Source organism: Anas acuta, chromosome 8, assembly GCF_963932015.1.
Source record: "Anas acuta chromosome 8, bAnaAcu1.1, whole genome shotgun sequence".
Lineage (NCBI taxonomy): Eukaryota > Metazoa > Chordata > Aves > Anseriformes > Anatidae > Anas > Anas acuta.
Window position 1 is genome coordinate 32,257,052 of NC_088986.1, and position 27,809 is coordinate 32,284,860.

At 39.4% G+C, this 27,809-nt stretch overlaps 1 long non-coding RNA gene across 1 annotated transcript; it reads right to left on the reverse strand.

Moving 5' to 3' along the window:
* Positions 1 to 11,759: 11,759 nt before the first annotated feature.
* On the reverse strand, positions 11,760 to 26,839 carry LOC137860764 (uncharacterized). The gene is made up of 4 exons (XR_011099160.1): positions 26,710 to 26,839; positions 24,640 to 24,720; positions 20,953 to 21,109; positions 11,760 to 12,301 (listed from the first exon to the last, which is right to left on the reverse strand). It is a non-coding gene; the product is annotated as an uncharacterized lncRNA (long non-coding RNA).
* Between the last annotated feature and the right edge of the window lie 970 nt (positions 26,840 to 27,809).

The window sequence follows — 27,809 nt, forward strand, 5'->3', positions numbered from 1 at the left end:
TCTGAAAGCCACCGGGGAATTCCCTAAAAACTGCACTGTAGAACTGCATCCCTGAGGTACAGCCAAGCAAAATAACATTGATATTTCTCAGAGAATCTTTCTTGATTTTAAATGTGGTCTACCTATTATTTTCATAAGGATTTTCCAAGCCTATTTTTAATTTTTTGGCCTCTTCTCATTATAGGAATCACTTCCTAGACTGGGCCAAGAAAAAGATTAGGATTTTGATTCTTTATCCTTGGAGAAGCCTGGCCAAACAGGTACAGCACACACGGTTATGATAAAAATAAGCTAACATTCTCTGCTTCTGAAAGCAATTTGATGTTGTTCATATTTCAAAGCCCATAAAGTTAGTATTAATGTCTGTTTTGAACATGTTTAGATGTTTAAAAGAAATTAAATACAGTATACCTAGAAGTTGTGGGGAGATGATGGAAGAAAATATCCATCCTAATGTGCTGTAAAAATGCTTTTTTATTTTTTTATTTTTTTTAAAGACAGAGGAAAAGGCCACACCATAGGGAATATTTCATGGCTAGTAGGAGGGTTAAATAAACAAATGATAATAACACCAATCAGACCTCTTTGCTTAAAGCCTGCAGAGTCAATCTGCTTCTGACTGTGGAGCTACCAACCAGCAAAGGCAAACTAATTAGACACAGTCAAACACTTAGGCAATCACACCTTGTGAATGTAAGCGTCTTCCTGTCATTTGGCAAGTCTCTCAGCTGCCTCTGAGCGTGAGACAACAAATCCCCTGCAAACAAGTTCCTCACTCTCCCTGTTAGTGAGATCTAACAGAGCACAATGGCTGGAGGTGAAAGGTGGCAGTCTAGTCAGGTAATGACATCGTCTTGAACAGCCCATATTAAAATAGTGGCACTTGTTTAGACTAGCCTATTTGCACCTACCTGCAGAGGGCCTTTTTAATGTAATTATTAGCCTCTGCAGCCCTGCTTAGGATTTGAAAATATCATTCATTTTCATCTTGCTTCAACTACCGCTGCTATCTCCTATTCAATCCCAGTCACCTCACCTCCCCACAAGTAAGCGTAGAAACAGAAGATGAGAAGAGTTGAATTAACAAGAAACAAGTTGGCAGGTGAGCTGTGTGACAAAACAATAATAATAATAAAAAGCTAAAAGATTTGACAATATATTCTAATCACTACCTGACTGTAGCAGAGCTGCAGGCATTGAAATAGCTTTCTGGGGAAAAGAGTAAAGACAGCAGGAGAATGGTCTAAATCCTCTTGTGTGAAACCCAAGGGCAGGAACCAATCCTTATGAGCCTTAGAACAAATATGTAATTACTGGCCTTCAAAATTGTCTTATTTTCTCAGAATTTAACTATTCACAATTGACAAAATATGACATGTAGTACAGTCCTAAAAAATGAGATATGTAACCACCACTTATTTTTAGCCTGAGACCCCTAGACACACAACTGAATGCAGAAGACACGAGCCAGTGCAAAGCAATTGCATTGCCACTCACCAAAACATCTGTCTGACTTCCTCATGAGAATCCACATTGCACTGAAGAGGTGAAGTGAGTTATTTTACCTCCCTATATTCTCCCGTTCAAATATTCTCCAAGAAAGGTCCAGCAGAAGCTATCTCAGAGTATCTTAGGAATACAAGTGCAGCATTTACCAGATGAGTGGGGCAGAAAGCGTTTGAAAAGCAATCCAGCAGTAGATGGCCAGCAACAGCCAAAAAAGATGGGGAGGAAAAGAGGGACTGGTCCAAGCAGAAAAGCTGTACCATCCATTTCCCAGAGCAGCACAGACCTGTCCAGTGTAAGTCTATTACTCTGGGGCCGTTCCAATAAAACAGAAACTGGATGAAAGACACACAGAGGAAGAAAAAGAAAAATATCTGCTTCTGTTGTAAAGAGACTAATTTCAACCTCTTTTAAGGAGATGTCAACAACAAATAAATGATTTCATTCTTGCTTTGTCCAGCAACAGTCTTCTCACAGAAAAGACAGCTAATTTACAAGATCAGTGCTTCTCATTGATAAAGAGGTTTTTGAACAGCCCGAGTGGAATGTTTGTTCAGTGGGATGTTTTGCCTTTTGGTGCATGTTGTGCCTTAACCTGGCCACCAGCTAAACACCACACGGCCGTTTGCTCACCCTCCCCCCTCCCTCTCTGGGACGGGGGAGAGAAACGGGAAAGTGAAGCCTGTGAGCATGTGAGTTGAGATAAAGACCGTTTATTAAGACAGAAAAAATAATAATAGCAATAACAATAATAACAATAATGATGATAATAGTACTAATAATGTGTACAAAACAAATTATGCACAATGCAATTGCTCACCACCCGCTCACCGATGCCCAGCCTAACCCCAAGCAGTCTGGCCCTCCCACCCTGGCTAGCCACCCCCATATATTGTTTAGCATGATGTCAGATGGTATGGAATGCCCCTTTGGCTAGTTTGGGTCAGCTGTTCTGGGTCCGTCCCCTCCCAGCTCTTGCTGCACCCCCAGCCTGCCCGTTGGCAGGACAGAGTGACAAGCTGAAACATCCTTGTCTTGGTGTAAGCACTGCTCTGTAACAATTAAAACATCAGCATGTTATCAGCACTCTTCTCATCCTAAGCCAAAACATAGCACCCTACCAGCTACTAGGAAGAAAATTAACTCTGTCCTAACCGACACCAGGACAGTGCAGTTAGTTTGGGTTCTATTATTTATCTTGCAAACAATATCACAAATTGTATCTGTGAAGATAACTTTTCTTTGTTCTGATAAGGCATTGATTTCTTTCTCCCAGCACACAGCAGTTTCACAGGGGACTGTTATGGTGGAGGTTAACATCTTTATCGGTATTGCTGCCCAGCTACCCGTTCTGAAGAAGAACCAAAATATGTCCCAAGCACTGCTGATATCTATGTTGTTTGTTTGTTGTTTTTCTCCATCTGGCTATGATGGATGAGGGTCCTTTAACTACTCTAGTTCTGTAAACTGATATTTTGCATCTGACCTAAAATGACAGCTGTAATCAGGGCCACACTTAGCGACGATCATGCCCAACACAAAAATATAAGCGAGTTCTGGAGGGTGCCAGCCCTGGGTCAGTCTCAGCTTATTTGTCAACCTGCCAGTTCACTGCTCCTCAGTGTTTTCCTTCTCTGAATAGCAGAAGGCACAGCTTTCAGGGGTAGTAAATGCACCATGTTGAGAGATAAGCAGTTGGCAGGAGTCCTTACAACAGGGGTGGCAAAATCAAGACAGGTAGCCAGATGGATCTGGTGTGGCCCAAGGCAAGCACTGAAGCAAAGGGGTGAATCAAAATCAAAGGGTTACTATACCCTGATGGGAATCTCTGATTACAGTGACACTGTATAGAGAAACTGCATACACTACACACTCTTATCTGTGCTCTGCTGCTACTGCGATATGTTGTTGTGCAGTGACATTCTAAGTTATTTTATATTGTTATTATTATTGCTATTCATGTCAGCTTATCTCTGATCAGTCCATCCTCTCTTTTCTACTTGGTCTTGCTTTGAGTCTTCAGGGGTTTATTACTATTCACTGACTCTCCAGGCTCTATATTAATTTGCTTTTAAATATTTGTACCACTTCCATCACAAATGAGGACCTATGCAACTATATTAATTGATTAGAAAAGAAGCATGTTTTGCAGACAGAAGTAAGATCTTTTGTTTGACAGCTGATCTAAGGAAGATGGGCAAGCTCTTCAGCCATCATATCCTTAAATTTAGCTATGATACTCTGAAACACCACAACTACTATTACTGCTATATGCCTATTAAAAAAGAACATTGCAAATGAACTTGTGGAATTCGATTTGAAATGTTTAACAGTAAAAGGGTGAAAATAATTCATTTGGTCTGGATAAATTATTCAGTGCTATTGCACCACTAATACTTGTTTATTTATACTTAGTTATACCCACACATACACAAACACACCCACACCAACACACTGTTACTTAGCTAAATATTTTAATTGCATAAAATAATAAGTAATGAATGTACTATATATCAAGTATATGACATGACCTTATTTTTCAAGCAGAGGTTACAGCATATTGAAGCATCAGTCTGTGTGTAAATCTCTGCAAAGACAAGCAACACCATGAGAAGTAGCTACCTCACAACACTGAGACAGCCTCTGCTCACACAAGCCTGTCAGAATTAGACTTCAGCTGATCCCTGTACCTGTAACTATGTTCCTCTTGATAGCACATCTTGTTTTACTTGCACCCAGAGGTCCTCACTTACAGGTTCACCTATCTAGAGGACAGACCAAGGAGCACTTGCCCTTTCAGAAAACCAGTGACAACAGCATTAAAAGTACAATCATCTGTGAACCTGATGAGACACCATCCATCCCTTTGGCCATGCATTTGAAAGGGGGGTACTGGAGGAAGTGAAAGAACCAGGATTTTGCCACAGCCATTCACCCAGTTTCTTCTCATACTTCCCTTCAGCCACCAGACCTGAATGAAGACAGAAGGGAAATTCCTGGAGCAACTATCTCCTGGACCTGGCATCAGCTCTCAGGATGCCCAAACAACAAAATTTGGTCCCTTTCTTTTTCCTTCAGCTTGTGTTTTAAAGAATATCATGTACAATAAAGGGAACATTTCCACAATAAGGAGCAACCAAGGAAATGGCTCAAAAGAGACCTGAGGCAAATTAAAGCCCAATTTAACTTTTGCACAATAACTTCACTTTATTTAGATGAATCATTTATGTGGTGAAAAACTTCAGGTTACTACACTAGAAAAACTCAATTAATAGCCAAAGCGCTTAGAGGTAGGGGAAGACAGCATAGAGGTAAAACTCCAGTAACTGAGTTAAGAAGCAGAAGCAGACATCTTTTGACACAGAACATTAGAAATATTGAAGAAGAAAAAGGAAGAGTTTTCCTCCCAGTCAACAACAAAAAGAACGTTTGTAGAGGGTGGTCAGTGAATGATAAGCAACAATAAATCCAGCTGTCTCAGGAAGCCTCACAGGAAGCCTGGAGTGGCGCAGGGACAGGACCATCAGTGTCCCAGCTACCCCATTGGCCCTGTGATCACTCTCACTTCCTCCCTAGATAGATCAGAAAGAGGGTTTGCCTGCATGTTCCTTGGATTATGGAAAGAACATTTCATCTTGGCTTGCAGACGTACCTTCCCTGACTGATCGGTGCTGTTAGCATAAGAACCTTTTGTAACTGGGCTTGCTTCTTCTTAGTGGTTGCTCTGTCTCTGCTCTCTAGGTCAAAGGTACCAACAGTATTCAGAGCAACAACGTAAAAGAAAATCATGGCCTGTCTTTATCACCAAGAAATAAGATGAGAAAAAACTCCTGCCTTTTTCACATCACCCATTGCTTTTCTTCTGGATTTCTGTGTAACTATTTTAAATACACAGGAAACTAAGTCACATTTACCACAGTATCAGACATTGCTTTTCCACAGTGAGGAAAAATCTTATCTATCAAGTTGTGGGGCAGGAGCAGTTTGTGAATTACAGATTTTTCAAAAGGAACAGAGGGAGTAAACTGTTTCGCTCTCCAGCAAATGTAAACTTAGTAGCAGAAATCAAGTCCACAAATAAATTTTTTTGCTGTCTGCCTTATTTACTTCTTAATTGCAGAGGAAGGAATATTAGGTTGAAGTTGTAGCCACAGGAAAGGGGAAAGGGAGTAGCTGAGGATGAATGATAGCTTGATTGCTGTGGACTCTCAGGTTTTATCACATTTGAATAGCTTTAACCCTTCAAAAGCTGGTCACTTGTCATCTGTGGTAGGAAAACTGCTTTGTTATAAAGAGAAAAAGAAAAATGCACTGGTGCATATGGTACACCATTAGTAAGTCTCACACCCCATAATAGGAACATTTGTACACAATTGTGGTTTTTGGGATCTAGCCAAGAGCACAGCACCCTAGTGAATCACAATGCACAGCTAATGAGTTATTTTTGGTAAATTTGGCACTTGGAGTTAATAAAATCAAGTTGTCCCCAAAAAGCTAAATCACTTATCACTTCATTGAAGGTGCTAAGTGGATCTAGAACTTAAGGATGCTGTCAATAAAAATTAAAGAAACTCATCAAATCTGCCTAGTAATTTGTGCTTCTCTCTACTATTGTTTAGAACAAAGGTAAGATGTTATGATAGGCAAGCAAGAGGTATTTATTATTATTATTATTATTATTATTATTATTATTATTATTATTATTATTATTATTATTGGGAAACATCCAATTAAGACAGCTAGACCCAAAGTGCAAAGCTCTGAAAAAACATTGAATTCTTCATAGCCTAAGCATTTGGAGATGTTGAATTTTGGTTCAGCCTGCTACAGACTACTTATAAATTCAGATCTGGAATCTGAATCTGTTCACATCCCTCTGAAACAGAAAGATATTCAATTCAAATTGAAGTTGAAGGGGGAGGCTGCAAGGTTAATATGAGGTTTTGTTTTGGGAACATCTCTCGTGGCAGAAAAAAGTCAAATTATTTTCCATTTAGAGAGTACTTATAGAATGACTTGGGTTGGAAGGGACCTTTAAGATAATCAATTTCCACTCCCCCCTAACATGGGCAGGGATGCCACCCACTGGATCAGGCTGGCCAACTTCTCCAACTCAGAAAGTCATTGCCACAGACACCAGCTGTATTTCCTGTGGGAAATTTCCCTTAACTCCTTCCTTTCAGGTTAAGATGTCATTAATGAACCTCCTATATTGAGCAAAGGAGCTGCATATGGATGTGCAAAAGATATCCACTGTAGTTTCCACTTTAATATCCAATGAAAAATGTATTTGGGTAGGGAACTCTAGTTTTGAGTGTACAGCAATTGTCTGCATTAACCAACCAGTCTAAGTGGAGTGCACTGAATAGAAAATGAGAGTAAAGCAGAAGTTAAAGCTATGCCAAACTACCTGAGTGTAATGTGGATAGCAGTGAACTGTGACTCATGTCATGTTGTGTTATGTAGCATCAAATCACTGTACAGTGTGACACAACGTAAGCAACATGAGTGGCGTGAATGTGACACAGCACAGCCTTTTTTCTTCTTCCCCCCCCCCCCCCTTTTTTTTTTAAAGAGCTTTTTACTTTTAATCAGATAGCTGCTGTCAATTCAGATAACAACTGCCTGACCCAAATTTTCAACTGACTGAAGTGGACGAATACTGAAGTATGGACTTCCTATTATGAAAAGTTAACATTACAGACTAGCATCTCTGTGCTAAAAATACTACTGTCTCATTTTCTTCCCCCGACCCGTTTCTCCCTCCCCTAACACTAGCTATGTTTTCTTACTGATTCAGAATCAATAATTTCATTTCTATATTACAAACCTTAAAACAATACTGGGAAAAAAGTATACTGGAATTTTACTTACTGATGTTTAATTATTGATGTAGGCTTCTTTAAACATATTTGGCTCTCTGAAACAGCTCTTTAGAACTGTGTTCCATTTCTTATTGCTTACCTATTCTGTTTGTTCTCTGCCTCCCTGATCCCTTTCGATTTTCTGCAGGTTAGCAAGTGCTGCATTGTCTGCTTTTGAAACATGTCTTTAGGCATGCTTTTGTTTGACAAGGAATGCCAAGGCTGAGCTGACAAAGTCTGTTTGAAAATCTTTTTCCAGGTATACAAGATCAGTAAGTCTGTTCAATGTATTCTGTGATTAGTATTTTTCTTCAGATATTTATATCAACATTTCAGGTTTAGTGAAAGATGTTTTCTGAGCATACCTGTCAGTGGGAAACCTACTAAAGGTAAGTAACAGTATCATTTATATATTCAAATGTATAAATATATTTATGGTAAATAGTTGACATCTCTCTCCATATAACTTAAAAGAAAATATACCTTTAACAAGCACTCAGCCACTATTCTTTCACAGGTTGAAACAAATATCAACTTAACGAAACCTGTCTTTTAGGTATTTTGGCTCTAGCTCTTTACAACCAGGATCACTTTAAACATATTTAAATTTTTGCACCCTTTTCCCTGCAGGGGCAGGGGCACTGAGACTGAGGATGTTTGTCCTGTAAGGCAAACTCTCAGGTAAAGAAAGTCTTTTATATATATATATTATTTATTTATTTTTAACACAGAAGATATCTTTTGCCTCTTACCTTCCCAGTCACAACACAGAGATCATGTCATTGACTAAATTGTTTGATGAAAGCTGTATCCAAAATCTACCTAAAAGAGACCAACTAAACAAAGATGGTGCAACTGCAACACAGACTCTTCTTCTACCAACACACCTCCTGTTTGCCATGGGGTACCACGACCTCATGAAGTAGCCTTCCAGACTGGTGATCATGGAGAATTTTCTGAATCCTTGGAAAAGTAGTAGAACAACCCCAAAACCTTCACCTTTTTTTCCTATCCTCCACAAAGCTGCTTTGCATTTTACTGTCACTCACTGTCTCTTGGTTAGGGTTGAAGCCTGATACACTCAGTCTTTGCATGGAGGCACCTCAGCACAATGACCTCAATATACTGAGCAATTCACAAGGTGGTGCTGGGATCCCAGGCAGTTCCCTCTGATCTGGAAACAAAAGTCTGAACAGAAAGTTTGACACTAAATCTCAGTGGGTTAGCAAGGGTATGAACTTAATGCAGAATGAAGACTTAGCTGAGGGAAAGAAATTTCAACCTAGAACACAATTTTCCTTTTGATGACCACAACAAATAGTTCTTGGAAAGCAGAAGGCAAATAAGGGATCTGTGAATATCTCCTATGTTGAGATTAAGTCAGCTATCATCAAAAAACCTGAAGAAATTCTCTGGGTAAGTGTATGGGTGTCAAACTCTTAATTCTAAAATAAGCTACAACTTTTTTTTTTTTTAAGTTAAGGTTTTTGTGAGGATGTATGTGATTTTGTAACTTTATTTGACTTCATTTCAATTAATGACAATAACTAAAAAAAATCTCCATGGATATGAGCATGAGTTGCTACACATTCCTTGCTTAAGAAATAACAGGAAACGTCTATTTTTATGTAAAAAAATTAAAAACCATAAATATCCTAACAGTTTTTTTATTACAGTAAAAGCCCTAGTCTAGTGCATTTGGAAGTGGAAAAGGACAACAATTGATCTTAACTTTGAAACATGGAAAAGTATTTTGCTTATGATCTTTTGCCATGTAAAATGAAACCAGTCAATTCAAATGTAAAGAAGTTAATCTTATTTAAAAGGTGCTTGACAGTCTAATTACATAAGTACCTTCCTTTAATAATTTATTAGAAATATGGGGCAACATAAAGACAAAGTCTAAAAATATCCACCATGTAAACTAGTGTTCAACTGCCCTGTTAAAATTAAAAGGTGAAATTCTTCGACTGTCTCATTTTCTAGCAGAACACACGAAAGGAATATTTTAGTTGGTTCTCACCCTCCAGGCAAAGTAGTATAAAACCTCTGGCCTGATTCCAACCCCATTATCAAAGAACTACTCACCTAATCTAAAAAAGCAGCTCTTCATCAATTTATCATTAACAAGAGCATTACAATATAATGTAGGGAAACGGCTTTCCACCAGGGATTCAGTTAATGGGAGTCTAGAGCCACATAACAAGCATGGCAGAAGATACGCCACAGTAGGTGAAGATAATATACATATATTCAAGGCAAAAAATATGGCAAATAACTTCTCTACTGTTGATGAGCTCTCTGCAATACTTATTTTTTAATATTTAATTTTAAAAGTTTTATTTAACTCTGTCCGTATTCTACAGCAACATACGTGAATGTAAAATAACTAGTTGCTGTTGCTCACTCCCTGTGAAAATGTCTTATACTATTTGGCAATCAATGAAAGTGTGGAAACAAAAAGTGGAATGAGCAGAATAAGCTTGTGTCAGATCAGCACTCTGCCTCATAGGGCTGCAAGTTTGTGGGGGACTTTTGCAGGAGCCATGAAGCTAATAATATCATTGAAGCACAGCCTCAATTGAACTAAAACAATATTTTACAGATAGAGAATGTGAACTGGAGCTTGACAAGCAGTCTGTAAAACAGTTGCACACATTTCAAAAGTAATTTCAAATTAAGAGAGAGAGTCATTGGTATATTCCCAATACATGTCTCCTTAGCGTATAGGTTCTCTGGACTATATTACTCTAAGACAATTAAAATATAGTTTAGGATTTATTCTGTATAAACATTCTATTTTCCACCAGCTGTGATAAAATTCATCCATTACAGAACATACAAAAATTTATTGTACCAACTGAAAAAAAAAAAAAAAGATTAAGAAAAAAAGTCACAAAACACCTTTGGTGAATGAACTGGTCTGAAGAAATTGTGAACGGTGTCGTGTTTAGATCACTTCAACTCAGATCTTGGAGTAAAGTTATATATCTTGAAAAAAATATGAAGCATTGCTATACATAACAGTTCATCTGATCAGCAAGGCAGGTCACAGCAAACACTCACCCCACTGCTCTGGTCTACTATGCTGACTCCCCATGGAGAAGAGATGAGTTCAAGGTCACTACCCTGAAATTCAAAGTGCACTGCAGGATTGGCCCTGCCCACCTGTGAGACCTCCTTCCTGTTCTCTGACCACGACCTTCCATGACAGCCGTGTTCCTCCAAACAATGAATCTGCCTGCAAACAGGCAAGATGCTCCTGAGAGAAGGAGACAACTTTTGGAGGAGCTGGATGTGGTCTACGGACCTTCCTCCCCGAGGAGAGAAAAATAAATTCACTTACAATCTTTACAGCAAACCTTATCTTTCTAGCTGAAAGATGAGGTTTCCGTCTCTCAGTAATTTCTTCAAATATAGCAAAATTCTATAAAATAATCAAACTTGTTTCTTAACAGGCTAAGTGACAGAAGAAAGTGCTTCATACACAAAGTTGTATTCACACACACTTCTCTTAGTAACAGAAAGCATTTTGATATTACATTGCATGAGGGTATACAAGAGATTAATGAAACTGAATGACATCATTACAGTCATATTTCAGGAACTGAATTAGGAGATGTAGTACGCTGAATCAAATATGAAATGAAGTACTTACACAGATATTGCATGTTCTTGCCATTGGTCTCTATACATTGCCAAGAGGAACCGATATCCTGATGCATAGCTTGAAAACAAAATCAACTTTCTAAAAATATTTTGTACATCACTGGACTGGGGAAAATCACTTTCTTCTGAAGTTGCTGGTGGTCTCTGCTAACAAATTTTGTTTAACAATAGCTTCATATAATACGGCAAATCCTTCACTTTAAATATTTCCCTTCAAATGAGGAAGAACCAGACCAGAGTGCAGGTACTTACCCAAAGCCATATGCTGCCAATATTTTCAGAATCTTTTTCCCCATTCTGACCTGAAATAAAGAGGTAAAAATGGGAAAACAAACAAACAAACAAAAAAAACCCCTCCACTTCAATAGTTTCAAAATATTTCATTTTCACTTCAGTTTTTAAAATATGTGTTTTGTGATTCTATTTATCAGATATTTCAAACTGGACAAGTAATTTCTGTCTCACTTAGAACATATCCAAACAGAATGCTTAAATACCAGGGAACATCTTCCAAGAAGTTATTTATTCATTCCTATTAACTCTAATTTTGAGGAACTGATACCTTCCAGCAAAAAATTCAGTTTGCCAGAGAATTCCCAGCCAAACCTAACAAATAGCGTTCCTCTTGAAGGTCTCAGGAAAATGTTCCAAGTGGTTTTCCCTGAGGGATCATTCTGTTAACAGTGCACATTAATTTTCTTAGGTGGCAATATCAAGTCAAAGCTGTAAGGGGGCAGAGGACCCAGCCAAAATGAGAAGATAAGGCTAGGACTTCTCTCCTCACACCACCACAGATGCCCCAGGCTGCACTCTGCTCCAGGAAGTTGGGGGGAAACACACAAATTGCAGCACCTTCACAGGAAGAGCCTGATTTCAGAAAATGCAGCATCTGTACCGGTTAGATAATGTGTCTGGCCAGGGAAACTGCAAGAACAGCAGCAAAGGAGAGAACCAGGCTGAAAAGCTGTAGGAGCAGCAGTAGGAGATGGGGATAAAGGTTACTGAAGGTCAAGTACAGCCGGCACATCGCTACTGGCACGAAATTGCTGCTGCATTCCAGGAAATCATTCCCTCTCATCTTCCTGAGCCTGTCACATCCTATTTCACTTACTGGTTCTTCTTCAAGGTGTTCGTCTTATTTGTCTCCTTGGGCTTGCTGTTTATCTCCATTTATTCTCAGCATAATTTGAAGCTCATTGTTTGAATCCTGTGACTGGTGGGCAAGCAGGGGGAGAGCTAACCTGTGTAATGATCTGGAGAATCTATGTGGGAAGGAAAGAGAGCGAGATTAGTAGAAGTGATTACAGCAGGAGCTGTGATGGGAATATCATTTCACCAGAGCGAGTAGTGGGAGACTGGCTGGCCTGCGTCTCGTCATTTTTGCAGAGAAAACTGAAGGAGCTGCACTACTCTGTGAGAGCTGTGTCCGGAAGCTATAAAATTACCTACTGATAAATAAGCTGCAAAGTTGTCTGAAATAAAGTTTAGGAAGCAGAAACTTACCTCATACGATTCCAACTGTATGGTAATGTTAGATAATTAGCACCAATGGGTAAAAGGCATGAATACTCAAAAGTAAAGCATTAGCATATATTTAGCGGATTACAGTTAAATTTAACATGAGTTACCTGTGTCTGCTGAAACAGTTCTTACTGCAGGAAACTCGGTCCTCCTTTGGAAAATAAAAACTATTATCAGGACTTCACATTTGGCTTGCTGGGGGCTCTATTGAAGAAATTGAAGCTTGCTATTCACAAACAAATAGGAAAATATATATATATATATATAACCAGCCTGGGCCTACATATTGGCAGCAAGGTGTGGGCAGCAGTGGCTATGGGGTTGGCCTCTGTGAGGAGAGGCCAGGGCTGCGCCTGCCAGACACAGCCAGTTCCAGGAGGCTCCAATGGCCCCATTGCAGGGCAGGGCTGAGCCCCTCAGCCACTTGTAGGGTGCCGTTGGGAAGACGTATTTAAGAAAGGGTAGAAAATATTCATCTTAGGCGAGACAGTCACTGCTATATTACATTTCCTTAGTGTATAACTGGTCTGAAGAAATTGTGAACCATGTGGTGTTTACTGCACTTCAATTAAGATCTGAAAATGAAGTTCTATATCCTGAAATATGTATCCTGGAAAGTTATACATGTATATCCAACCCCCGCTGGACACAGCCAGTTCCAGCCGGCTCCAACAGGCCCACCACAGGGTAGGGCTGTGCCCCCCCAACTATGTGTAAGGTGCCTCTGGGAAGGTGTGTTTAAGAAAAAGTAGAAAATACTGTGTGGAAAGAAGAGGAGAAACAGAAGGAGTGAGAAACAAAAGAAACACTGAGGTCGGAGGAGTAAGAGGAGATGCTCCTTGATGGCAGAGCAGATACCCACATTGCAGCCTGGGCAAGGCCCCATGCTGGAGCTGATGGCTACCCCTGAAGGACAGAAGCCCAAGGAGAGACCACTCTGGAGTGGAAGAAAGGTGTGAGGAGGCAGGGGAACAGTGAGGAGCTGTAACAGACTGAGCACAACCCCACATCCCTACTGCACCGCTCGGGGTGGGCACAGAGGTGTGGAGTGGAGTGAAACTGAGCCCAGGAGAAGGGTGAAGAAAGGCATTTTAATGTCTGTCCTTCTGTTTCCCACTACCCAAATTAGTAATTAAATATTTATTTTTTTTGTCAATAAACTAATTTTCTCCAAGTTGAGTCTGCTAATCAATTATTATTGTGGGCAAAACAATCTCCTTGTCTTCACCACCACCCACACACTGCCCTTCCTATTTCTCCCTGCATCCTGCCGAAGGGGAGTGACCAAATGGCTGGGTGGGAGCGTGGCTGCTGGCCAGGGCTAACCCACCAACCACATCCTCTCCAGGGAGATCCAGGGACATGGCCAACTCTTTCAGGCACTTTGTGAGTTTTGTATTTTTTTTTTCTGTCCAGAATTCTGCTTTTTAACTTTTTCTCTCACTCTCCACACTGTCCTACTATTAAACAATCTGTTGCATAAGAAACATGGATAAGCCCCAAAGCAGGGACCAGAAGCCAAGGCTATCTTATTTAAGTAGCATAGCATCCTGTTCTCTCTCTGGCCCAAGAAAGCCATACTTTATAGAAACGTCAGCTTAAAGAGGTGGAAAGGATAGCACATGCACCTGAAAGCAGCTAAAATTCAGCTTAAGTCCTGTCTTAGGAAGCAAAAGCTGTGGGTCTGAGCCTATTAAAGCAAACCCCACAAAAACCTACCTTTAGGCTTAATTTCTAGGATATATTTATGGGCAGAAGCAAGTCACTGCCTTTCATACCCACCCATCTATCTGCATTTCAGTATGTGCTGTGTGTATTTATGAAGCATTCATCTGAGTCCACAATAGGTGGACTCAGATGAAATGAAATCTCACTTTACTGAGATTTCATTAGCAATCTTTCTAGCATGAGAGCTCTGTTTTTACATCCCTGTGCAAGCATTTTTATTTCCTCTTTTTTTTTTTTTTTTTTTTTTTTTTTCTTTGGGAAGTTTAAGAAGTAATCCCTCTACTTGTTCAAGGAAAACAAACAAACAAACAAACAAACAAAACCCTCAAATCACACTTTTTTGTCCACTCAGTCCTAGAAGTAATACTGCATGTTTATTATTTAATGCATATTGCAATGCCTGAGTAAAAAACGCTTGCATCTTCTGAGAATAAAAATGAGGAGGGATAAGAGGAATAGAAAATACTACCAGGAAAAAACAGAAAACTAAGTGTAAAGGGAGGTAAGCTACAGCTAAAACTGCAGCTGTAACATTACTCGTGGATAGAATCTTTGTATAAATTATGACTTATAATTCCTGCAACTAAACTTTAAAATAAATTGTTAAAATGGAGTAAGTGGTCAAGGAGAAAGATGTAGACATCTGAGAATATAACTACTGTTATCTTGGAATTCTCTTTTCCTTCAGGAAGTATTACAATTTCTGTCTTAGACAGAGGCAGGGTTGTTTCGTATGCTGACCAATGCTGCTCATGTTGTTACAAAAATATTTTTGGATATTTTAAAAAGTTATATAAATAAAAGCATTTTTGAAGAACAAACCTTGTTTCTTTTTACATATCCAGACTCACAATGAGCAGTACTCTTATTCAGACTGCAGAAACGGAGACTAAATTTAATAAGAGAGAAAGTCAATGTTTCTTTGTGACCTGGTTAGGATACACCACCGGGAGTTAGAAAATTAAAGAGGTCATGTATCTGACACTTAGGAGTATGTCTGCACCTGCTTAAAATGTATATACCGGTCATAGTGGAATCTTGCAGAAATAATCTAATCAGGATCAGAGGCAACAAGGGAATTTCTGGATAAGTAAAGACAGAAACACTGTCTCAGAATTCCCTTCTTTCCAAATTGCTAGGGAGTCATAGGAACAGAGCTGAAGCTCCTATACACACATTTTCATCCAGATTTAGTTATTTATATAAAATAGATCCGTTAAGAAAGACTGGCAGGAAGACCCATTCCAGAAGAACTAACAGACTGAATGAAGATTAACACACTAACATGAGACATGGAAGAGCCCCTAGCCTTGACCTGATAGAATAGTTTGTGGTTGTTTTTTTTTTTTTTTTTTTTTTTTTTTTTTTTTAACCTCTTCATGTTTCATGTTTTTAAGGTTTTGGGACATCTGAAGGCTGAATAGGAAATGAATTTGTCATCTAGCTCTCCACACTACTGGGAAGAATCTGTGAGAATAGACATTGTAGAAACACCACTAACAAAGGTGCCTTGGAGGGAAAGAAAGGACTGCAGACAGGGATTATGGTAGGAGACAAAGAAGATGATTTTTGCATTCATCTTACAATTTTCAGCCCCCTAAAAACAGGGGACAACAAATGAAACAGCATAAAGAATAACAACCTAGTTGTTGCAGGCATATTTTCTGTGCTGTTTAAAACACTATGAATATAGGATTTGATTTGAACACATACTTTCTTTGATTCATTCCAGTTGCACCTGTTCTTGATAGAGAGGAACCACAAGAAAAATATGAGTATTCATTATTACTGGCATGATTATCAATGTAAGCCAAGAAAATTCAATCCTTCAGTACTGAAATATGCCCCTTGCTTTTCCTGATCACTGTGCATTACATTATGTTTCAGTCCTAATTACTATGAGTAGAACGACTTTGGATTCTCCAAAGAGCAGAGAAGCTTGCTTGAAGTTTGTGTATATTGATTTTCCAAATGCTAGAGTGATAATACATGTCTTTTGTATTTATACATAACATTTATCCATTTATTACACCATTTGCCGATGCTATCCTGGGTTGTGTTAGGACAAACATCAGCAGCAGCTTGAGGGAGGTGATCCTTCCTTTCTACTCAGAAAGCGAGGTGGGGGTTTTAGCGAGGTGGGGGGTGGTCTGTTCTCCCACGTGCCTGATGACAGGACGAGGGGGAATGGGCTAAAGTTGCGCCAGGGGAGTTTTAGGTTGGATGTTAGGAAGAACTTCTTTACTGAAAGGGTTGTTAGGCATTGGAACAGGCTGCCCAGGGAAGTGGTGGAGTCACCATCCCTGGAGGTCTTTAAAAGACGTTTAGATGTAGAGCTTAGTGATAGGGTTTAGTGGAGGACTGTTAGTGTTAGGTCAGAGGTTGGACTCGATGATCTTGAGGTCTCTTCCAACCTAGAAATTCTGTGATTCTGTGATACTCAGCATTGGTGAGGTAACACCTGGAGTGCTGCATCCAGATCTGGGCTCTCCTGTATAGGAGAGGCATGGAGCTCCTGGAGAGAGTCCAATTTTGGGCTATAAAGACAATGAAAAGACTGCAGCATCTCCCCCGTGAGGAAATGCTGACAGAGCTGGGACTGTTCAGCCTAGAGAAGAGAAGGCTTCTTATCAAGGTGAAGGGATCTTAGCAATGTCTATAAATACTTGAAGGGAGGGTACAAAGAGGACAGAGCCAGGCTCTTTCAGTGGTTCCCAGTGATAGGACAAAAGGTAATGGGCACAAACTGAAATAGAGGAGCTTCCCTTTGAATGTAAGGAAAGACATTTTTTTACTGCAAAGATGACAGAGCACTGGAACAGGATGCCCGGGGAGGTTGTAGATTCTCCCCCCTTCAAGGGAAAGGGAGTCATAGAATGGTTTGGGTTGAAAGGGACCTTAGAGATCCCATAGTTCCACCCCTCTGGTGTGGGCAGGGACACCTTTCACTGCATCAGGTTGCTCAAAGATGCATCCAACCTGTTCTAGTGCCTCACCACCCCTCACAGGAAAGAATTTCTTCCTAATGCCTATTCTAAATTTACCCTCTTTAAATTTAAAGCCATTACCCCTTGTCTTGTTACTATACTCCCTGACAGAGTCCCTCTCCAGTCTTCTTGTAGGCCCCCTTTAGGTATTGGAAGGCTGCTATCCAGTCTTTCTGGTGTCTTCTCTACACTAAACAGCCCCAACTCTTCAGCTTCTCAGCTTCTCTTCGTTGAAGAGGCACTCCAGTTCTCTGATCATCCTTGTAGCCCTAAGTCACCTGATCTATATAGTCCTGCTTGATCAGGGGGCTTAAACCACATGACCTCCAGAGGTCCCTTCCAACCTAAACCAACCATTCGGTAATTATCCTTTCAGTACAAAATTCATTGCTGTGAGGGTGGTGAGGCACTGGAAGAGATTGCCCAGGGCAGCTGTGGATGCTGATGGAGTCAAATCCAGTTGGAGGCTGGTCACTAGTGGTGTTCCCCAGGGCTCGGTACTGGGGCTGGTCCTCTTTAATATATTCATTGATGATCTGGATGAGGGCATTGAGTGCACCCTCAGTAAGTTCACAGATGACACCAAGTTAGGTGCACGTGTCGATCTGCTCGAGGGTAGGAAGGCTCTGCAGGAGGATCTGGATAGACTGGGCCGATGGGCTGAGGTCAACTGTATGAAGTTCAACAAGGCCAAGTGCCGGGTCCTGCACCTGGGGTGCAATAACCCCAAGCAGAGCTACAGGCTGGGGGATGAGTGGTTGGAGAGCTGCCAGACAGAGAAGGACCTGGGAGTGATGGTTGATAGTCGGCTGAATATGAGCCAGCAGTGTGCTCAGGTGGCCAAGAAGGCTAACGGCATGCTGGCTTGTATAAGAAGCAGAGTGGCCAGCAGGGCTAGGGAAGTGATTTTTCCCCCTGTATTCAGCTCTGGTGAGGCTGCAACTTGGGTAGTGTGTTCAGTTCTGGGCCCCTTGCTACAAGAAGGACATGGAGGTGCTCGAGAGAGTCCAGAGAAGGGCGATGAAGCCGGTGAGGGGCCTGGAGAACAAGTCCTACGAGGAGCAGCTGAGGGAGCTGGAATTGTTCAGCCTGGAGAAAAGGAGGCTCGGGGTGACCTTATTGCTCTCTACAGTTACCTTAAAGGAGGCTGTAGCGAGGTGGGGGTTGGCCTGTTCTCCTACGTGCCTGGTGACAGGACGAGGAGGAATGGGCTTAAGTTGCGCCAGGGGAGTTTTAGGTTGGATGTTAGGAAGAACTTCTTTACTGAAAGGGTTGTTAGGCATTGGAACAGGCTGCCCAGGGAAGTGGTGGAGTCACCATCCCTGGTAGTCTTTAAAAGACGTTTAGATGTAGAGTTTCACGATATGGTTTAGTGGAGGACTTGTTAGTGTTAGGTCAGAGGTTGGACTCGATGATCTTGAGGTCTCTTCCAACCTAGAAATTCTGTGATTCTGTGTGATCTAGTGGGAGGTGTCCCTGCCCATGGAGGAGAGGGGGGGGGTGGGTGGAACTAGATGATCTTTAAGGTCTCTTCCAATCCAAACCATTTTATGATCCTATTTTGTTGCTCTTTTTCTTGTATTCATAACAAATAGAGAAGTATTGGAATCTTTTAAATTTGAATTTTTATAGGTTTGATCTTTTTTTTTTTCCAAATATCTGCAGTACCTAGCATGAACTAAATTTATCTATTTTTGAAATAACACTAAAGAGCAACAATAATCATATACAATTAAAAGTAAAGGCCTTTTGATCGATGGTTGATCAATGATTAGGCAAGGTTTGAGTTTGTGGTATGACACCAACTCAGAACTGGGAATCAAATACATGATTCACAGCAGCAAAATTTAAACAAGCATTGGATAACTTTGCAAAAGAAAAGATTGCTTCTGAATAAATGGTCGTTATGTGAAGACATGCATGAAGCTGTGAGAGAACAGTAAAAAGCTAAAAAGCTAAAACTGGAAAAACTATACCTAGTCTGTTACAGATTTAGACAAACCATTTAAGTTTCATTCCCAACATCTTTTTGGTTATGTTTTGGGTTTGGTTGTGAAAGTTTTGCAGAACCTTAAAAAAAAATACAGTACCCTCCCTCCATTCTACATTTCATAAAAGAACACAGCCCTTACAGATTCAATAAATTATTCATGGAGACGACAATATTATTATTAGACCCTGGGGTCTTGGACTACCCACATGTAAAAGATCTAGCTCTACACAATCAATCCAGCAGGATAACTCTGTTATACTCTACTTAACCCACATTGCCTAACAGGGTTTGAAAATGGATTAGTGGATGAAGAGTTTGTTTTAAAAGACATATTATCTCCCAGAAAAGGAGAGGATAATTCCTACTAGCTCTTTTAAGAAATCAAATGATCCTGAATTGGAGAGAAACTTCTCCTATGTTCTCTTAACCAGCTAGACACTGATGTGTGATGACTAGAGAGACAAGGGAGAAGCTGTGCATCAAAACAGGTAGTCAATCAAAAAAATCAACACTAAGCAACTGTTCTAGATTGAAAACAAGGTATCAAAACTGACTTATTCTTGCATATTCTTGTACTGGGTCTGGCTGGGACGTTAACTTTCCCTGCAGCAGCCCATACAATGCTGTGCTCTGCACTTGTAGCTAGAACAGCAGTGGGATCACACCAGCGTTGTGTCTGCTGCTGAGCAAGTGCTGAGCTGCTGGCACAGCACCAGGATGCTCTGTAACCCTCCTAGGGGGTGGGCAAAAAAGTGAGAAAAGAAACATCACCAGGGCAGCTAACCTAAACCAACCAAAGGGACATTCCATACCATATGATGTCACAATCAGCAATAAAAGGTGGAACAAGGAAGAAGAGGGGAGGGATGGGCTCTCATGAAAACGTCGGTCCTTCTCCCGAACACCCGCTATGTGCATTGAGGCCCTGCTTCACGGATGTGGTTAAGCATCACTCATTTGTGGGAAGTAGAGAGTAATTTCTTTCCTCTGCACTTTCACATAGCCTTTATTTATTTATTTATTTATTTATTTCCCCTTTTCCCCCTCCCTTTCACCTTTTTTTTTTTCTCCCCTTTAGTTAAATTGTTTGGTTAATAATAATCTTTCCTTAATAATTATTTTTTTCCTTTAATTAAATTATCCTTATCTCAGCCCGTGAGTTGTTCTTTGCTTTACTTCTTCCCCTCCACATCTAAGGAGGGGGCGTGAGAGAGCAGTTGTGGTGTTTAGCTGCCTAGCATGGTAAAACCACCACAGTTCTCTAATTATCATCTAGGAAGGGGCAAATAAGACTTCTGGAATGGCTAAAACTCTTTACAGCAATTTGCACAATTGATACTGGTAAGCAGAGGATATCCTAACACTCTAAATTAGAGAGAAAGCTGAAAGTGTATCTGGAGGCTAAATGTTTCTTTGCTTTCTATTTTTGGTGACTATGGGATGTCCAAAAAATCCCAGTGGAATTTACTATCTATAATGATGGGGGATCCATTTTTATTCCAGAAATCTGTTCACTATCATAGCACTATGGTAGGGTCATTTTTGATTTTGCACTTGTCAAGATAGCTGTGTCTTTCATACATGCATGCATTTTATTTGTAATATTTTCTTGCAGTAGAGAAAATGACTGGAAATAGCTCCAAAGTAGATCGAGGAGAGAAAAGTAAAGGCAAGGGAAGCTTACCTCTACATGGAGACAACATGTAAAGCCCACCAAGCAGATCAGAGATGCTCTCTTCTGGGAGGTCTATGAGGAAACTCTTTAGCATGTCTATACAATGTTGAGTCTATAGATGGCTGGAGTCAAGAGTATTCTACAGGAGATAACTTCCGAGTATTCACTTAAAAAGAGAAAAGGGAAAAAAAAAAATAATATATTTTTTTAACATGCTTCCTATTGAGAAATAGTCTAGATCTGTACTATGACAGCTTCTCACCAGATGTTACTGTTAAAAGAATAAAAGAGCACTCACTGAACAGGAGTTTTGATTTTGCAGCTGAGTGTGCATCAAAATCTGATGGCAAGACTTACAATATTCCAGACAGAGAACAGAGACATATTCTGAACTTCCTATGCATCTACTCAAAACAACTCATATTTTGAATATCAAACCTTCACAGCAAACTGTTCACAGGCAAGCCTTAGGCTGAAATATTTTCGCATAAAACATTAGTTGAATAAATTTTAACTAACATATTTCTGGATCCAGTAGAGCAATTTACAGGAGCAGTATCTGCCACCAGCATACATGGTCATTCCAGGTTTCTGCGTAAACAGATAGAACTCCAGAAATTTTACATCAGTGTAAACTATTTCTCTTGTTAAAATAATGGCAACATGGCAAATATAATGCAGGAGTACAGCTTGGCCCCCTTTGCTTAGCAGATTTTTTCTCTTTTATTCTTCAGTACTTTTTCTCCCAACATGTTTTTTTGTTTTCAGTGCTGCTACCTGACTCTTCCCTTTCAGACAGCCTCTTCCTGACAGTTATCAGGGTTTAACATACTGTACTAGGAGGCTCGTGAATATTGCTCTTTGATTTTTAGTGCTTTATGATGAATGGCTTGGAATCATTGCTATATATATATATATATATATATATATATATATATATAAAAGGAAAAAAGGAAAGAAAAATAGTTTCTGAAAACCTTTGTGCTATTGAAATCTGTCTGCAAACTTTCCAGCACTGAATTGCTTTGCAACAGGACTGTCTCTCTGCATGCTAGCTTACAAACCTCCCATGAAAAAAGAGCAAGGCATAATGTTGGAAAAATCAGAGTATGAACCTTATGTTTGATTAGGATGTGTCTTTTCTTACATTTTTCCTTCTTGATTTTGTTGGTCTTTTGTTGTTTAAGAATATATTTAAATTTGAGGTACACTGGGTCTTAGATCCTTCATTGCTTCACAACAGATACCAACCTTATTTTTTTCATTACCTAAATAAAAACATGTAATCAAGAATTGAAATGTTGGACCCTGGAATTACAATGAGCACTCAGCTCAGAAGAAAAATATGATACCTTTCACTGCATTTGGCAACCTGGAAAAAAGATAGACCGTCAAAGATACTTGGAGGAAAGAGAAGAGGAACAGCTCTAGAATTGGAAGTGGAAAGCCTCTGCAACAGAGCATTTTTAGGAGAAATGTGAAGAAAGTACCCCTACCTCTGTTTCCCTAGGGATGTCTTTGACACAGAAGCTTTCCCTCAGTGAAAGTCAAGGAATTTATAAACTTGTTCAGGGTTTCCAGAGCATGGAGGTGAAATACTTCCCAAGAGGACTAGATTCAATCCATCACACCATGGCAGAGCACATTCATTAAACTCCTCACCTTCTAGAAGCCTTGGCAATTTATTTGTCTGTGCAAAATTCCAGGCAAGAGTATGGCAGTGCTGTTACTGTGTGCCACCATCACATTCATGCAGCTGGAAATCCAGACTGAAATCATTGCTGATGAGCCTCAGCAACACCCTGCAGAATGGAAAGGATCCTGGTGGATGAGACCAGCTCTTGATGCCATTTCTGAAGGTGACAGAATTACAGTGCAGCCCCCAGGCAAGTGTCTCTGGCTGACAGCTTATGAAGCATGGAGAGCACTGTGGGCACCCTGTTCATTCCCACAAGGGGAAGTTCCATGGTTCTCAGAGAAAGCTATGTGTGTGTTCAGAGGAGCAGAGCACTGTTTGGTCTGTGGGGGATGAGCAAATGAGGATAGTGGGCTTTGTTTTGTTCTTCTCCTGATTCCAGCATGTTCCTGTACCTTTCTTACTAACCGGTGTCAACATGGAAGAAGTGCCCAAGCTCATATATGCGTAGGAACAGGGAAAGCTATCAGACTTCAGTCCACACTGCCTCAATGCCACTGCCCCTCAGCAACAAACAGATACTTTCAGTTTGGTTTCCAGCATGTTCAGCAGTTTGGTGAAACAAATTGTAAAAAGTCATTCTTTGCAATTCACCTGCACCTTCTAAAGTCATGCAAGTAGACAACTTCCATTCCCCTGTCTGCTGGCTCACAAATGGAGAATAAATGAACAAACCATTGCAAACAGACATACAGCATTCTGCATTGCATGGCTGCACAGCGGGCACCCACAGCACACATCAGTGTAACACGGGTCATGCTTGTGGAGTGTTGTGCATGTAATGTGTTTTCTCCACAGCTAACTGGTAAAGATTGGTTAGCACAAGTTACCTGCAAGATACATCAGTACTCTGCTCCTTACTGACTGGCGTGTTAAAAGGTTCCGCACAGAGATGTGTTGTTTCATTAAGAAGCCACTTTGCCCTGTGAACCAGAGTGCTAAGGTCTCTGATGAATACACGGCTCTTGGCTGTAAGGTCATGATTTCTTTCTTTCTGTGTCCAACTTTTTTTCTCTGTTGTACCAGATCAGTCTGATAGATTTAATAGGATCCATGGGATTTTCATTTTTCCTCAGAGTCTACTACATTTATAGGCAAGAAATACTGTTCCACTTTCCCATGCCACTAAGAGTTCTGTAAAAGAGCCCCGCCTCTTAGGGGTCTACACTAAATTTTTTAATAGTATGGAGAATCCTTGATTTGTAAAGCCATGCTTAGAGAAAAGAAAAGGCTTTCTTTGCAACAATCCACACCCTTCAACCTCATAAAGTTTTCTTCACAAAGTTTTAGTCCAGAATATTTTGTTTTAGAGGCAAAACTCTCAAAAAGCTTAACGTTAATTTAAATCTTTTTTCCTTTGATCTTTAGTGTACATTTTGGGGCGGGACTGTTAAGCAAGGAAAATAAAAAAAAGATCCTTTGCAGAAAAAGTCACTTTCTGGCTGGAATTTCAGTTCATACCTATTAAATGGTCACTTTTTTTTTTTTTTTTTTTTTTTTTTTTTTTTTATGTGTATGCTTGTTTTAAAACTAGAAACAACAGTCAGTCCCATATTCATCATTTGTGTGTCATGTTTCAGCCTGGAGCATATCTTTACGGTTAAGTTATAAACTCTTAAATTAAGTATTTATAACGAAAAATACATGACAACTCCCTAGCAATAACTTTGCAAATACCACCACTATAATGACAAAAATGGTTAAATGCTGTCATTCTGTTCAAGACATGCCAACAGATTTTGTGTTAACTGCCTGCAATTAGAAGTCTGTTGTGTTTTTTTTAATAACATAGTAATATGAATTCTGCCAATACTTTTGCAGCTTCCAAAATATTATTAAAATGAATAAGTTCAGGTGGAGAAAGAGCAACAAAAACATGAAAAAGCACAGTTTCAGAATTATAAAGCTCCATGTCAATAGAAAGTTCAATTTAAATATAAACTCTATTGTTCTAAATACAGGTTCCTCAGAGCAGGAGAGACAACCAGTTATATACTAACCTGATTTAACATGGCTGTGTGGAAGTACTGAGCATTCAGGATATTATACTCTGTAACCCTGTGGAGCACCCTCATGACCACCTGGGGAAACAAGATTAAACTAAAAGAAATATTTTTTTAGGGAAAAAAAAAAAAAAGCATTACAGAGGGAAAGCAAGACTTGTACTGGGAATATGTTGTATTTCTTTTCCAGTCTCTTTATTCTTCATTACAAATAAGTCACCTAATTGCTAAATACAAAAAAAAAAAAGACACTAATTAGAGTAGTTGCTTTGACATCTGTGAATACTCTAAGTTAAAACTTAATTAGAAGTTAAAACTATGTTGTTTTATTGATATGTACTTAGCATTTTTAGTCCTTTAAACATTAAATGGAGGTTTACTTAGGAAGGAGCATTACAAATTAAACATTTAAACACACGGCTGATTTTCTTCTCTAATTAGTGATATTCATCCTTTCTACTGACACAGTCCTTAGCAAGGAAAGAGCAAAATGAGAAACCTGACAAACACAAGCAAATATTTCCACATTCTTTCTACAGTAAAGAATTGCCTCAGAATTGCTACTCTTCTTATTTCAGGTTTATTTTTTTCATTCATCAGCAAGGGAATTCATATGCTCCAGCCTCCCCTAACAATGATACTCTGCTAATAAACTCTTACTGCCTTCTTCTGTCTGTCAAAACCACTGCATAAATCGCCGCCTAGGAATCATCGCCACTCAGACACATGTACTGCTGACCCTCCCCCCCCCCGGAAACAATGAGTAGAACCCCTTGCCAATCAGCAATTATAAGATAACGGTACTAAAAAGCCTGAACCTGGGCTTCAGTTGCTCTGCCAACCCTTCCAGGAATCTTTCATGTGCCTGGGAATTAAGTAATTAACAGATTAATTTATTGTTCTATATAAAGGATTTCCATCTCTCTAGTCAGATTTGACATCATCAAAATTCACCACCTCATCAGAAGTTGCCAACTGTTGGTCTTCATTCCCAAAAGACAAAGAAATCCACAAAAACATTGCTTCATAGCACAAGGTTGCTTTCAAAACTGTCACAATCTGAGCATTGTCCTCCAATTCAAAAACACATTTTACTTTCCAGAGTACCCCTAAATAAAGGGGGACATATAGTCACAAGAGCTAGAAATGCCAAAGTTGTAATTAAAGCAGGATGTGGATACACTTATGGCCCTCATCCTGCAAAGTAAAGGATTACTCAGTTTTTAACCTGATGACTAATTTCATCGACTCCCCATTGGGCAAACACAGCATAACCTAGAACATTTTGCCAACAGAAGCTAGATCATTGCTTTAAAGAAACAATTTTAAGCATTAATGGCAATGAACATTACTACTTCAATTTACAGTCCAATCTGCAAGAGATTAGTGTTCAAACACAGATTTAAGACCTGTGTATTCTAGTTGATACACAGTATTAAGGACTTATTTGCATTACAAACACACGTTGTGTTTAAACACAAGCAGGAGAGGTTACAATAGTGGAAGCAACAACTGCAATTTTACTGTCATTGTGGTCAAGAGAAAATTGTGTTCAACTACATGGATTAAGTCCTGTTGGAGAACATTTTAATTCTGTGCTTTAAGTATTTTCTTCCAGTGTAAGGAAATTTGTCTTTTTTGTTGTTGTTTGCAATGCAGAAAGTTATACAAAAAAAATAAAGAAAAATATCAAACTAAATTTAAGGAATAAAAGCTTGCTATGGAGATGTGAATCTCCTTCACTAAAGATTTTTAAGAACAAATAGGATAAACATCTGCTGGGCACAAGCCAAGCATTCACATCCCCACCTCAGGGTTACTGACCAACTGTGACCAGCTCAAGACCTTCCCAACTCAGTTACTTTCACAGTTTCAATATTTATGATGCTGTTCCCGTGTTCTCACGTTCCAGCCACATCATTCTAATTGGTCACATTGGCAAAAACAATCCTTGACTACAGATCCCATAAATACATTTTTATGGAGCAAGCGAATGAGTGAAAAAAAATATTGTTGGGAATGAGAAGGTTGATCAGCCTGCAGGGATGGCAAGGAAGGTGTACTTACTGAGAAAAAAAGCATTTGTAGGATCTCCTCAAGAGTCTCTGAAGACTAAACAAGCCTTTCTTGACTTTGACAGAGGAGAATTTCTTTACATTTCTTGGTGGAGAAGGCAAAAAGGAGCTGTATGATAAGGCTGAAAGGAAAAAAAAATATTAAAGGAAAATTGAAAATGCAGAACATATCACTAATAAAAATGTGATTGAAAAGTTGTATTGAAGAATGAAACAAAGAAAAATTGTGATAACAATTCATAATACATCATGCAAGTATTTTTAAGGAACTTTTTTTTAGTCAAATCCTGACATACATTATTTCAATGATTCCAGATGCCCTTTCCAGGATTTCTGTGAAAAAAGGGAAGCCATTTTCAAATCTTGAAACAAATTGGCTCCCATATGTAAATTTAAATTATCCATCACCCTGCAGGAGGATTCAAGTAAATTCGAAGGCCATCTTGATGAATAATCAAGGTTATTTTGTCACTTTTTTTTTTTTTTTTGAACCATGCTGCATACTTTCAGAGTTTTATAAAAAGATCCACATAATTAGTTTAGTTTACCAGGAAAAAAAAAGTTGAATGACAAGGTCAGGCTCTTGCCCTTTCAGTAAATTAGAGAAGATTGCCATAAATTGCATAATATAATGAAACACCAATTTGCATATTTGCTGCTATATTAAAAGGGATCAGTTTTAGCTCGCAAGGCAGAACAAATAAAAACATGCATTTTAATAACTCAAATTACTCCCAGGAAGTGACCCTCAGCAGAAAGCCTGATTATCACTACTTAATTAGAAGCCTTGGAAACCTAAATCCTCCTTTAAATCCTATTCTGTGTACAGTGAAAGATGAAGCCGTGAGTTTTGTCTTAGATTCAATATTTACTCTTTACTAATATGTTTGCAGGGGAGACTTTCCAAGCATTATGAAGACATGCAAAAAAAAATTAATATTCAAAGAAAGAGTGCATAAAACCTGTGTTGGCTTGCAGGTGCAAAGCAATTAACAAGCTGGCATTTGCAGTACTTTTAATTAATTAATTAAAAATTCAAGGCTGACTTTCATTTCTTTAAATGTTTGAACATTTTATCCATCAATAATGAAC